Raw genomic sequence first — 13790 nt, 5'->3', positions numbered from 1 at the left:
CCAAAGCTGGATCTCTTCAGTGCTTAAGCCACCCACAGGTAAGCTGCCCAACTCTGTCTCCCCCATTCTACAAGACATGACAACAGAGTGGTCCAATCTCCAATGTCTCCCCAATCCCCAGGTGATTAAGGAGACTCAAGTTTTTCATTAAGAGGTGAAGGGGACACCTGCATGGAGATCATGCAGAATGAGCAAGTGTGGAGAAATAACAAACAAAGCATCCTCACTGAATATCTCAAAGTGTGTTCAAACTCTCTATGTGAAGGGAAAGTTGGTCCATAAGAGGATGAGAAATAAACCTGAAAGAATATAAAGTCCCAATTAGGGGCAAGGCCACCAGCTTGTGTCTGATCTTGGAAAGATTGAAGGAAGAAACAAGACAAAGAGAAGAGCTTAATTCCTAGTCTGCAGAGCACATTCCAATGGGCTGGGAAGATCCCTTTCAGGAGGGAGAAGGCCAGAAAAAAGTCCGATTCATTCACTCTCTACAAAAGCCAATTGACTGAAAATGCCTGGTGGTCATGTCTCGGGTCATTAAACATGAACTCTTTGGGTGGGGGCCAGGGTGGGTACACAGAAGGAAAGGACGGATGGGAAGGAGGTAGTGGTTTTCAGCAAGCAGCCTCCAAGAAAAACAGGAAACCCAGCACATAAAGGCTATTTTTGTCTGCACAATGTTGGCTCTGAACTTAACCATCTTGGATTTGTAACTCTGGGAAAGCAACCTCAAGTTGCCTCTTACAGAGAATGGGCATGACGTGCAAACTCAGTTGGATGCTTTGCTTTATCCAAGAAGGTTTTCCAACACTGGCTTCGAGGAAGCCATGCAAATTAGCACCAGCTCACTGGCCTGTATGGTGAACAAGAAAGAACACGGGTAGTAATCATGCCGTATTTGTCCTCTGTGTCTAACTTATTCACTTGGCATAATGTCCTCAAGGCTCATCCATGTTGTCATATATGGCAGGATCTCCTTTTTTAGGGCTGAATACTATTCCATTATATGCACATACCATCATCCATCAGTGGACATTTAGGTTGTTTCCTTATCTTGGTTGTTGTAAATATGGCTTCAATGAACATGGAAGTTTAGATATGATTCCACTTATATGAGGAATCTAAAATAGTCAAGCAGAGAGTAGAATGATGGTTGCCAGGAACTGGGGGAAGAAAACTGGGAATTGCTGTTCAATGGGTTTAGAGTTTCAATTGAGCAAGATGCATAAGCTCTAGAGATCTGCTGTACAACACTGTACAGTCAACAATACATATTGTACACTTACAATTTTGCCAATAGGGTAAATCTCATATGAAGTGTTCTTAACACAATAAAATAAAGGACTAATAGAGAAATTGAAACACTCTGAACCCCTACTCTAGATGAAAGGTCACTTTCTGGGTCACTCCTCTGTGGTATCTTTACAATGATGCCTATCTATATATATATAAAAGCCTAAGCGACCGGCCGACCAGCCGACCAGTCAGTAGCTATGATGTGCACTGACCACAAGGGGGCAGATGCTCAATGCAGGAGCGGAAACCACAGGCATGGAAACATGGAACAGACTGATGAATCTCAGAGGGAAGGGAAGCGGGGAGAGGGGAGGGCAGGAAGAGATTAACCAAAGATTTTTATGTGCATACTAGAGGCCCGGTGCACAGATTCGTGCACCAGTGGGGTCCCTTGGCCTGGACCTGTGGGGATCGGGCCCAAACTGGTTCTCCGACATCCCCCGAGGGGTCCCGGATAGCGAGAGGGTGCAGGACAGGCCGAGGGACCCCACCAATGCACGAATCCATGCACCAGGCCTCTAGTTTATAATAATTCTGATGAGTATAAAAACCATGAGTGCAGGGACATTCTGAGCTCTGGTCAGTTCTAACTTTTCTTTTAAGATGAAGGGCTCTTCTCCCCCAATTCCATTTCTGAGTCCAATAGCCAGCATTTCTTCAATGGTGTAGCTCAACTGGAATTGCCACGGGAACATCGCACTAATTTCCACATTCCACCCAGGCATTGAATATTCCTCACACCTAGGAAAATGCTGAGGGGGGCATTTCTTCCACTCTCTCCTTGGGGACTTGGGAGAATCTTGGAGGGAATATTTCAGGCCTCTCTTCAAACCTTTACTAGCTCCTTCCCAACCGTGAAGAGGTGGCAGCCATGATGGGCGAGAACCTTCACTGAGACACTTTTTTCGAGCAAACAGGCTCACTGGCCCAGCTGTCCTTCGCGGAGCCCCTCTATCCTGCCCCTTTATCACTGGTACATAGGGAGAGTTGACCCTGTACTTCCAGGCTCCCCGTGTTAAGCAAGCACACTCGGCAGGGCCCGTTTTTGTCTTCAGGAGGCAAGGCTATCCTCCTGGTATGTGACAGGCAGCGTGAGTCAGAGCTGGCATGCAGCTTAGGGAGTGAGAGCAGGCTGCGCCTGCTCTCCGGTTCAGAGAAGTCTGTGTCTGTCTCTCCATTCAGGTCCCACCATCAAGACTGTGACTAGAAGACAAGAGGCTGCATCTGAGATTCAAACCTTAGCCTCATTCTCTAAGCCACATCCTTGCAAAAGCACTGCACTGGGGTGTTGGGTGCGTGCCCAGATTAATTAAGTTGTACTTCACAACCCATTTGGCCATTGTTTGGGGCTTATGCTTCATTGCCCAGGATCCCGAGGGCGTGAAGAGGGGAAAATGCCATCAAGGGCCCCTAACTTCACTGGAAAAGACCTTCCTTGGGAAACCTCTGTCAATTGTGGTGATAAAACCCAGAGCCTGATCTCTGGATACAGTGATGCACCAACTCTTTATTTGATGCCCCAAGATCAGAGACCCTATGGGCACAAGGTCAGGGGTCCAACATCCATTAAAAAGCTTTTGGAAGACAAATGCTACCTATTTAGCATGTTAATTACTTAGCCAAGAAGATAAACTACTCACAAGTGGCCAGTCATTCACACTAGGATTCAGTTGCCAACAGAATTTTGCTCCCCCACCGCGCCCCCCGCCCCCCGCCCCGTGCGCATTTGAAATATAGGACTCTCCCTACAGAGGCGCATCTGGAGGATTCTAGGTATGACTCCGTAGTGGTGAGGTCTCACTTGCAGCAGCATCTTCCTTAATTGGAAAGTCTAACGAAGTGGAACCAGGTCAATGATGCTGTCTGCCTAATCCATCCTGTGGGTCTCAATTGGGACTCTTTGCTTTACAGTAGAGTAAACTCCTGTCTGTCAGAGGAAAGGCTCCGACAGACCAAAGGGGCATTTGCGGTGTGCTGCGATGCTACCCCGGAGTGCTTTTAGAATTTTAATGCGGGCACTGGAACCAGGAAACAGCCTGCCAAAGCAAGGAAAGCCCTTTCACAGCAGGCACTGCAATGGCTAAATGGGGGAAGTCAAATGGAGAACTAGGTAGGCTGAATATATGTCCCTCACTCGCCACCTCTCCCTGTATGCATACTCTCTGGTCCTGTGACTTTGTATTTCTTTGCAGGATATGCTTCCTCCTCCTTTGACCTCAGCCTTGCCCATCGGACTTGCTTTGTCCAATGGGAGGTTAGCAGATATGACATAAGCAAGCAGCTTGAAATGTGCTTGTGAGATTGAGCATCACCTCTTGAGCTTTTGCCATCAGCACAAGAAGAACACGCCCCAGGTAGATGCTGGTCCAAGGAGGATGAGAGACACGCAGAACAGACCCAGACTCACCCTATAGCTTGAATCCAAGCCCAGTCGACATCAGCCATCCCCCAGCCAACCTTCAGACACAGAGAGAGCACATGGGGCCACAGGAGGTTTACAGTTGTGAGTACAAGAAACACAGTTTATTCTTATATTGCTACTTATTAATTATTGTATTATTTTCCATACAAACAACTGTAGGCCTACTTTTGCCCCAACCTGTGTATTTATTTTAACCCACTGAGTTTCAGGGTGGCTTGTTATATAGTGAGAGCCTCGTTTTATTGTGTTTAATAGATACTGTGTTTTGACAAATTGTAGGTAAGACTCTCCCCTAGCAAAAGGATTATGACTTGCTAAAGGCTCAGATGATGGTTAGCATTTTTTTTTAGCAATAAAGTATTTTTAATTAAGCTTTGTACATTATCTTTTAAGAATGACTATAACATACTTAATAGACTACAGTAAAGTGTAAACATATTTTTATACGTACTGGGAAACCCCAAAATTCGTATTTCAGAGGCCCGGAACCAAATCTGTGTCTTTGAGGTACACCTGTATGGGATTACTGTGGCAATAACTAACTGCTATACTTTCCAAAGATTGACTTTCATAGAACCAATGTGTATTGTGAAAACACTCCAGCCTTGGAAATGAAATGATACATACTCCCTAAGCCTGCAAATATAATCCAGGGACACGAAATAACTATAACTAATAACTATGATTTATCAAGAACCTACCATGTGCAGGCTCCACGCAAGGTGTACATTACAACAAGCTAAGAAAGTCTTAACCACCAGGATCTAGTTCTACCCATGAGTTAGCCTTCAGCCCTCTTTGCCAAGGACACCAGTCCTTCCACATTTATTTAGATTCCATTACAACACTAATGGAAACTGTCAATCAGAATCCTCCTGTCCTGAGATAAAGACAGTTTTCAGTCCTCTGGTTCATTCTACACTTTATCCCATGGGCATATAACTTGACCAAGGTTAAGGATAATCATAAATACTAGCAATAATTAACTTACTAAGGTGATAATTAAGTAATAACTAATAACTTGTTAAGTTCTTACCATGTTCCAGGCACTGGCTTAACGTCTATAGATATGTACATCATTCCACTTACCCCTTATAACCATACTGAGGTAGATACTACCATTGTTCCCATTTAGAGATGGGTAAACTAAAGACCAGAGAGACTGAGTAGCCAGTCTCAGGTTACAGAGAGAGTGCTGGAGCCTGGATTCGATCCCAGCGCCCTGCCCTGGAGAAACCTGTGCTCTGCTGAATTATAGGGGTTCCATTGGAGAATACAGTCCCACGTCAAAGTCACCTTGCAACCTAGATAGTGTCTATCATTAGAATACAAGGCACCACCTTAACAACTACCGGAGTTCTTTTTTAGCATCGGTCTTTTTTTTAAAGTTTTATAAATTGGTTTCAGAGAGGAAGGGAGAAGGAGGAAGAGATAGAAACATCAATGATGAGAGAGAATCATTGATCGGCTGTCTCCTGCACGACCCCCCACTGGGGATCAAGCCCGCAACTCGGGCATGTGCCCTGACCGGGAATTGAACCGTGACCTCCTGGTTCATAGGTCAACGCTCAACCACCGAGCCACGCCAGCCAGGAAGCATCTGTCTTTTTAAAAAAGGAGTGGACATGGTTGATGGAAATGAGAACACATGTCATGACTAAAAACAGAACCCAGTCTCTGTGCCACAGCAGGAAACTGTAGAGTCCGTCACATCCATCCACACCTGTTTACTGAGTTCCAATTCAGTGGCTAGTGCTATGCCTGGCGGGCACCAGGAAGGAGCCGGAAATGAGTTTAAAGCGATTCTGTGTACACTTCTATTCCCAACGCTCACTGTTTAAACAGGAGGCGGGAGCCTGATCACAGGTCCTGAAGAAATGGAACTCGTTTGCACCTCGCAAGTCTTGCTTGCAAGACCAGAAAGGCAGAATCAAATGTTTTTGAGCCCCTCCAGGCCAAAGGCCTAATTTTAACATGCAGTTAATTTTCATAAGAAACTAGAAGAGAAGGAGGAATGTGTCCACTGTCATTCCACGTGTGCATCAGACATTTGTCTCTCCGGGTGGGTGCTGACCCTGAGCTAAGCCTCGGCAGCTGGCGGGCCTTCTCCTCCTTCGCTTTGAGGATGTAAGCCAGCATTTGCTCTTGGGTGTGAGCCATGGCTTTGGCGTGGAAGGGACAATCCTGTGACTTAAGCCTTTGGGGCCAGACTTCCCTATGGGGCCTATCAAGTCGGCAGGCAGACAATGGGCCCCTAAGGTACCACCCTGCGCAGACACACCCAGGAGAACACTTCAGAAGGCTGCAGGGCGCATTCTCCGAGAGAGCGAGAGCAGTCTGATCAGTGGCAGGGGTAGGAAGCTCCCACCATCAGGACCTCGTGCCTTACACGTCGTCACCATCCAACACCAGGAGCCTCCGGAAGGGCAATGAACCTTTCATGGGGTCAGAGACTGGAAGGCGCACAAACTCTCCCACCTGCTGGAGAAGCGGCTCATAACAGACCAAGTGGAAGGTGTTTGAAAGTTAAGCCCGAGACCCATCTGGACGCCGTTACTTGTACCATGGGCCTGGCTCAGGGCAGAGAAGGAACACTCAGTGGAAAAGAGTGTGGGTTGGGTGGGGGGGTGGGGGGGCCCCTAGGTTTAAATCCTGTGTAACCACTATAATAATCTCCTCAGGCTGCTATAACAAAAAACCATGGACTTTGAGGCTTATACAACAGAAATTTATTTGCCTACAGTTCTGGAGGCTGGAAGTCCAAGATCAAGGTGCTGGCAGGGTTGTTTTCTTCTGAGGTCTCTCTCCTCAGCTTTTGGATGGCTGTCTACTCAGTGTACTCAATTCTTTCCTCCAGGTGTGAGTACCCCCGGTGTCTCTGTGCGTCCAAATTCCCTCTTCTTATAAGGACACGGGTCAGATTGGATTAGGGCCCACTCTCAAGGCCTAATTTTAAGTTAATCACCTAATTATTATTTTTTAAAATATATTTTATTGATTTTTCACAGAGAGGAAGGGAGAGGGACAGAGAGCCAGAAACATCGATGAGAGAGAAACATCGACCAGCTGCCTCCTGCACACCCCCTACTGGGGATGTGCCCACAACCAATGTACATGCCCTTGACCGGAATCGAACCTGGGACCTTTCAGTCTGCAGACTGTCGCTCTATCCACTGAGCCAAACCGGTTTCGGCCACCTAATTATTTTTTAAATTATTATTTTAATATACTTTTATTGATTTCGGAGAGGAAGGGAGAAGGGGAGGGGAGAGATAGAAACATCAATGATGAGAAAGAATCATCCATCGGCTGCCTCCTGCACGCCTCCTACTGGGGATTGAGCCTGAAAGCAGGGCATGTGCCCTGACTGGAAATGGAACCGTGACCTCCTGGTTCATATGTGGACCTTCAATGACTGAGCCACGCCTTTTAAAAAGATGACTAGTCATCTTTTTAAAAAGCCCTATATCCAAATACAGTCATGTTCTGGGGTATTGGGGGTTGGCAATTCAGCAGATAACAGCTCCTTAGTAGCCTCTCAACCTTGGGCAAATTTCTTAGCTTCTGTGAGCTTTTCTCATTTACACCATGTAAACAGGTGGGACTGTATTGAATTTATTGTCTGGGATCTTTTTGTAAGTGAAAAGGGGCAATAATAACAATGACACCAGCTTCACAGGTATAAACGCGGGTTGTCTCTTGCAGATCTATGATCTCCTCCTGTTGACAATGGGTTACCAGTGACATCACAGGTTGCCGTGAACATTAAATAAAATCAGGTATTTAAAATGTCTGGAACATGGTTAATGGCTCAAAATTAATCATCCATTTGTTTATTTCTTGCAGGCTCATGAAGGCTAAGACCTATCCCTCCACACCTACTCAACTACAATTCTTCTGAATTGCAGGGAATTGTGGACACCAGCTAAACCAACTCCATTCGACAGCAGCCAGAGGAGTGAACGCAGCTACTCCGTTATGAATGCTTACTTTGTGCCACGCGCATGGAATACCTGCCACGCTGCCAAGGGAGGTATCATGCTGCCCATTTTACAGATCAGATAACCGTGCTCAGCGAGGATAATTTGCTCAACAACACAGGGCTGATATGGGAGGGAGCCAAGACTGGTGCTCGAGTTTGTAAGCTGTCAGAAACTGGTCCCTTAACCAAAACTTACTGACTCAGGATCTCTGGGCAAGTAGCCAAAGACTGCTTTTTTATTAAACACCCACGGGGGAGTCTTATGTATACTGGAGCCTGAGAACCCCTGCACTGTTCATGAATAATGCAAGACTGAGAGCTTAATAATCCAAGGTGACAAAGACAGCCAGTGAGAAGCGGAGCACGGGACCCCGACCTCTAACACCCACGGCGGCCGCCAAGTGCCTGATGCAGGCCTGGAACTTCGGTGCTCTCGCTCTGGGCCTCCGGAGGAATTTGTGTGTCTCTCAGCCCATTCGGGCTGCACTAACAGAAGACCACAGCCTGGGTTGCTTATAAGCAACAGAAATTTCTAGCTTCCTGGTTCATTGACAGCGGACTTCCTGCTGTGTCCTCACATAGGGGAATGGGTGGGGGACATTTGCAGGGTCTTTTCTATAAGGGCACTAACAAAATTCTCCACAGCTCTGCTACCAGGACCTAATCAATTACCCAAGGCCCTATCTCTTTATACCAGTGGTCGCAAAACGCAGCTCGCAAGGCACATGCGGCTCTTTGGCCCCTTGAGTGTGGCTCTTCCACAAAATACCACGTGTGGGCGCGCACGTACAGTGCGATTGAAACTTCGTGGCCCATGCACAGACGTTGGTTTTCGGCCTGGGCAAGTCTATTTTGAAGAAGTGGCGTTAGAACACTCAAGGGGCCAAAGAGCCGCATGTGGCTCGCAAGCCGCAGTTTGCCGACCACTGCCTTATACCAGCACTTTGGGGGGTGACTATTTCAGCCCATGAGTGTTTTTGGTGGGGGGATGCATCGTCTACTGCCAGGTGCGAGGTGTCTTGTGCCCCTTCCTTGCTCCCCACTATTAAGTGAAGATGTCCCTCCCACCCCTGCGACCCTGTCGCCACCCTCCTCTTCCCAGCATTCTCTCCCCAGGATGTGTGACCCTTGTCAACTCCTTCTCTAGATCTAGTCCCAGCACCAAGGTGCTCACACAAGGGAGCTTTGTCTCGGGGTGTCCCTGCGGAATGTCACAGAGAGATTATCTCCTGTGTCCGTGGCTCCTGGGATGAAGCAGGGCGCGTGCATGGCGGGCGGCACTGGGCCATGAGGGAGGGATGCCAATGACACAGAACGCCCCTTGTTCTCGAAGAGAGGCCGCATTTGGAATGTGAACGCCGGCCAGAGCCACACAGCACGGGCCTTGTTGGGAAAAGCGAACTCACCTGCAAATAGGGCTGGGGCAGGGGAAAACAGAAACCCCACTGAGACGGCGAGGGGTTCTCATGCTTTGGAGAGATGGTGGCGGTTATCGTTAGGCCCATAATACGGGTGGCTTTTCCTGCCTCTGTCCGTCTGCCTGCTTCTCTCTGTTATATTACAATTTTTTAAGTTTACAGGCATCTTTGCCACTCAGCATGCTTTCCGCATTTTTTTAGTCCAGAACTCAGAACTGAGCAATGGAATCTCCAAGGGAAGCTCCGGCCCCTGGAGCTGGTCAATCACCCACAGCCTCGAAGGCGGGAGAAACCGCCGACACCCGGAAACTCGGGAATTGCTGGGATGCTTCTTCCACGAGGTGTCTCTGAGAACAACGGTTACCAAATGTATGTAACCCTTTGTTCTGTGTGTCCCTCAAGAGGTCTGGTAATTCTTTACACAGTACACAGAATTAGAATTCGCCGAATGACTAGTTTTGAATGTTCCTACCTGCCTGAAAGATGAGAGGCTTGAAAATGAAGAGAGGGTGGCCACCGGTGGCCTGTGGATGATTCACACTGAGGTGTTTGTTTGTTTGTTTGTTTGCTTGTTTTTGGCCTGCAATATTAATTCAATATTTAAAATCATCACCGATGTTTTAAAAGCAAGATACTTCCAAGGCAAGGGCAGATTTCTCACTTCTCTTTTTAAAAATGGGAGATTTAGCAACCCTGGACATGCGTCCCTGCAAGACAACGGCGCTCCCGCCCAACAGCTGATCCTGGCCACTGTAAGCAACCTGAGTTTGTCACCCCGGCAGTCACGCAATTTGCCTGGAGTCACATGGCTGGTCAGTGCTGACAGTGCTCAGCGTAGTAGCTCACACTGGCTTCTTTCTGAATGCAAGACATTAGTACAAGTGGGTTGTGAGATCTCATTTAAACCGCACAACTACTCTAGAATGTAGATATTAACAGCCCCATTTTACAGACAGAGCAACTGAGGCACAAGGAAGAAGCACTTCGATCAGAGTCCAATTGTGGCAAAGCCAGGATGTGGACCAGGGAAGCCCGGCTCCTGAGGCTGCGCGTTTGAACCACTAAGTTATACTGCTTCCCAGCGGCACAACCACATCTTGGACTCGAAGCTCGAAACCACAGCTCATGGTTCCGTGAGCAGCTGGCACTAGGAAGCCTTCTGGGGTGAGATCACATGCTCCGTGCTGCGAGTCTTCCGATTAATTACTTAACGTGTCACCATAATAATAACCATCTCACAGGGTCACCGTGAAGACTGCCTGAGATGTTGTATCACATAGAATTTTATACCCCTCGGTCCCGGCATAGAGAGGGCAGGCCAGAACTGTTCCTGGAGAACAATTACGATCACTTTACAGCGTCCTGCTTTCACGGCTCCAAGGCACTCCAGACCAGAAACAAGACATGCCACGTGCCAAGAGAAATCTGAGACATGCAGCCTCCACCCAGCATAGCCAGGCAGGAGGGACGGGTCATGTGTCCAGAGCTCCGTGCCCTTCTGAAGCTGGCCACCCGGGCTCCGTTTGGACACAGGCCTTCCTGAAGCTCAGAACATAAGCCGAGTCTCCAGCTCAGCCCAATAATTAGCTTTTCCCAGGCACAGGCCGCAGCTCCCACCCATTCTGCTCCCACTTGCTGTGGCCACCAAGATGGCAGGCGGCCCAGCTGGAACCAATACTGCCAAGTGTCCAGTAGACACTGTCTAGAGCCCAAAGACACTGTGCTTTGTTCTACAGCTTCTGGGACTTCTGAGTGGCCTCCCTGTTCCCCAGGAGAACAGTTCCGATCTGAGTCCCCAAATCCAAGAGCGTGGATGCCAGAGATAAACTCAGAGACCAAGGGTAGGTGAGCAGTGACTTCCCTGGATGGTGCCCAAGGTCGAGATTCCTAAGCCATTCCTTGGCCTCAGATTCTCAATATGGTCCTGTGAGCAGACATGTACCAACAGATTCCAGTTTTCCTCTGAGATGGAACTTATTTCCATCCCTGAGCTGAATCAAGCCCATCGTTTCCTGGCGAGGCATGTGAGACCCAAGATGGGAAGTGAATGTGCTAAGGGCCACACATAGTTTACACCAAACCCGTCTACAACCCAAGTTTCTTGATACAAAATCGTCCCTTTTGCCAAAATAAGTGTCTATTCCCTCCCCCTTTTCATTATTTCCTCTTCTTCAGCTCTCTCACAAGAGCCTCTAACCAGGACATCTTTTGTTCAAAGGAGAGCAGATCCGCGCTCTGGGAAAACTGTGATTCAGCATTGCTTCATGTCCGGAACGTTTCCAAGAGGCCACACACACAGCTGCTGATTCAAGCCATGGGGGGGGGGGGGTTGGGGGGGGTGTAGGGGGGACGACTGCAGGATGAGGGGCGCAGGGTGATGGAGTGGAGGACAGTGCAGTGGTTACAGAGGGCACACCCAGCTCCAGGCTGCGCCTTGGCACAGGGAGCCTCCTTCCTAGGCTGGCAGGTCGGCTTACGGGGGACACACAGGCAAAAGCTTCCCATCATGAGAGTCAGGGTCAAAGTCAGGAGGTTTCAGCGCGGGAGAGACCCGGTGCCTCCCTCCTGCTTCCTCATCCTTCCCCTATATTTCTTCACGATAATGACAGTGATGGTGATGACGACGACACAGATGATGATGAAGGCCATTATGATAGCTATCATGTAAGTCCTTATGAAGCACCTAGTTAGCAATGCGTGTGCATTATTTCAATAAATTCTCATTCAACCCCCGTGGATGGCTACTAGACTGACCATAAAGTCTGGAAAACACAGATGAATTTATTTTATGCTCTTCCTACTGGGAGAGGCTCTTGATGACATCATCTATTTGCCTGTTCCCGGACTGTGGATGGTAGGCTTTGTTCCTAATGTGCAGAGGAGGAGACTGAGGCGCAGGAAGGTCACAAGACTTGCTCAAAAGCCACAGAGCCAGGCCCATTTAACCTTCATATTTTCATAGAAGGAACCCAAATGCTTGCATGTGTACCCGGTATGCTTTGACCTACACGGTACACGTACACAGTACTTTTATTCCCACTAGCTGCCAACATTTAAAGATTGGGTAATTTCACAATATCCAGATTTCTGACTTCTCTTAAAATGTCGGAAGATCTGGACAAGTGGACGTGCAGGCTGGCACAGCTGCCGCTGGAGCGGGGTAGCTGGTACCTCCTTAGGGTGGGTACACACCCTCCTCTTGACCACAGCCCCTGCCCCACCCATCTCTTAACCACCAGACGTTATTGCTACTCCCAAAGGAAGGTACCATTTTACCCACCGGACAGCTCATTCCACCTGACCCCACCCTCATCCCCATCCCAAGAAGGAAAAGTTCAGGATGCCGGGACTTGGGAGAAGAAACAGAAAAGCTCTAATAACCCACGAGGAAGTGAAGCCCTGTAGTCTATTCACTTGGGAGCCTCCACCTGGAGCTCAACGGTCTTGGCCTCTTGGGGGTGGCGGGTGGGGAGGCCTTTGTGCAGAGGGCAGGACAGGAGGACCGATGAGTGGTGCCCACTGTTCCCTCGCTTCCTGCACGGCCACCTGGCGAGGCCGCCTGTGAACTGGCTGTTTGTCCCTGCCCCTCCGGAAGGAAGCGCTCTCATCGCCCATGACAACAGACTTGGCCCAGGAGCCGGGAACGTGCTTGGGCCTCCAAGCGCAGCTTTCCTTCTGCGCAGGGCAGCCCCCACGCCGCGGAGACAGGAAGATGGGAAGAAAGCACAGCCTGGGGTAGAGCATCCTGTGGGCCACTGACAAAGCCCCAGCTGGGGAAGGGAGGAGGCGGCGGCCAGAGGAAGGGGGTCCGGCGGGGCACACAGATTTTGTACAATGAGCTGCTTTCATCAATGAATAGGGGACTCTCCTCAACTCGGTCTCAATGGCTTTGTTTCTGAAACGACCCATTCTACACCCAGAAAGCCAAACTTGCCAGACCCTGTGCCAAGGTCAGGCAGGAGCCTGAGATCCCCGGGCAAGCTGATAATCGGCACCCAGGAGATGACCACTGTGCTCAGTGCTGCTTGCTGACCCGAGCGCCACAATATCCCCTTTCATGTTTATGCTTTTCTGCGCTGGGGTGGGGGTAGGAGACCCACTCACACACGTGACATGCTTGGCATAACTGTGGGACCTATTCAGGATGGTAAGTTCCTTCCTGGGAACTTCACTGAGACAACTGTGCGGAGGGGGCAGTGCAGGATGAGAAAGGACTAGAGAAGGGAGAGGCAAGTGAACGTCTGCAGTCTCAAGTTGATGCATGATGCCAAGTGCACGATGCGGTGGGAATCAACAGTGAGGACCGGGGTAGCCTCCCCTGAGCAGGCACTTGGGAGGATTTCATCTTCAAGGGTTTATTGCACGGGTAGCAAACAGCACACGGGGGGCGGGGGGGCTCGGGCAGTATTCCGCTCAGACGTGTTTTGTTCAGCCTGTGCCACGTTTAAAACATGCTACATATGATGCCAACACTTCAAGTTCAGGAGGTCTCATGTAAAACTGCAAAGGTCTGGCATTTCTTAGAAAATCAGAAGAAATGGCCACACAAACCCATCACCTTCCTGAGGCACTGACTGTCTGGACCTGGGAGTAGCTGTCCCTCTTAGAAGGGGCAAGCATCTGCAGCTTATCAAAGCTCCCGTCCCACCCACTCCCCTGCCCCAGCCCCCATGCT

The 13790-nt window shown here is 49.1% G+C and overlaps 1 protein-coding gene across 4 annotated transcripts in view; it reads right to left on the bottom strand.

Annotated features, from left to right (window-relative positions):
* XYLT1 (xylosyltransferase 1) overlaps nt 1-13790 on the bottom strand; it is a 305653-nt gene that overhangs the window by 207086 nt on the left and 84777 nt on the right. The gene's annotated exons all lie outside the window — the stretch shown is intronic.

This window comes from Cnephaeus nilssonii, assembly GCF_951640355.1.
Source record: "Cnephaeus nilssonii genome assembly, chromosome: 2".
Taxonomy (NCBI): domain Eukaryota; kingdom Metazoa; phylum Chordata; class Mammalia; order Chiroptera; family Vespertilionidae; genus Cnephaeus; species Cnephaeus nilssonii.
Note: the sequence above shows the minus strand (reverse complement) of the source record. Positions and strands in the feature narration are given on the sequence as shown.